The sequence below is a fragment of the Galendromus occidentalis genome, unplaced genomic scaffold (assembly GCF_000255335.2).
Source record: "Galendromus occidentalis unplaced genomic scaffold, Mocc_1.1 scf7180000077522, whole genome shotgun sequence".
NCBI classification, from domain to species: Eukaryota; Metazoa; Arthropoda; class Arachnida; order Mesostigmata; family Phytoseiidae; genus Galendromus; species Galendromus occidentalis.
In genome coordinates this window covers 608,432-609,558 of record NW_003805510.1, presented here as the reverse complement: position 1 = coordinate 609,558, position 1,127 = coordinate 608,432, and positions in this window count along the sequence as shown.

Genomic DNA, 1,127 nt, shown 5'->3' with positions numbered 1-1,127 from the left:
CGAAGCCATAGGCAGGACTTCGAGCAGTCCGCGATCGCGTAGAATTCACTCTCTGTCGTCGATAGACTGACGGAAAGTTGTTGTGATGACGACCAGAGGATCGGACCACCACCCAAGTGGCGATAGAACCGCTCACTGACCGGCGAGTCTCTTTGCAGGCAGCGAAGTCCGCGTCCGAGTAGAATCGGAGAGTGTGGTCGGGTGAGGTATCAGTTTTCCCAGAGTACACTATGGACAGGTCCGCTGTGTTCTGCAAGTATCGCAAAACTTTTAGGCAGGCGATCCAATGTTCCTCCGTGTACTTGTCAAGGAATCTTGAGAGGTAACCGACTGTGCATGCGATGTCTGGGCGCGTGGAAACAGCCAAGAACATCAATGCACCCACCATCTCTCGATATGGGCGATCTTTGGACCGTGGTCCATCCGCTGGTGGAATGCTGTAGATTCCCGGATCAGATGGTACTGACAGCGGTCGGCATTGGGACATATCGAATCATTTCAGGATGGTCTGAATGTATTTGTATTGATTCAGCCATACGTTGTGTTGATCGTCGATTCGGATGTGAATCCCGAGAAACAGATTCAAGGGAGAATCTTTGATCTTGAACTTTTGACCAAGCTTGCTAAGCACAGAAGAAATGAGATGGTCATGCGTAGAGAGCAGAAGGCCATCGTCTACGTAGATAGCAAGTAGGAGAAGTTCCCCTCTAGGACCGTGCCAATAGTAGAAAGGCATGAAGCCCAGGTCGCATAGGACTCCAGCAAGTTTTCTGTTGGAGCATCTGGGTGCTTGTTTCAATCCGTAGAGGCTTTTTGCCAACAAACAGACTCGACCTGACCCATCATCAAAGCCAGGTGGCTGGGTCATGTACAGCTCTTCAGTCAGATCTCCATACAGGAATGCTGTAGTTATGTCGAACTGTTTGAGTTTCATGTGTCGTGAAGCGCTTATCGCCAAGAGAGTACGGATTGTATCCATTCTTGCCACTGGTGAGAATAGTTCTTGGTAGTCTTCACCCGCTATCTGATGATTTCCTCGTACGACCAAACGAGCGCGATAGCGGTCTACCTTATTTTCAGCATTGGTCTTTATTTTGAAGACCCTATCTGCATGAAATTGGTCTCTT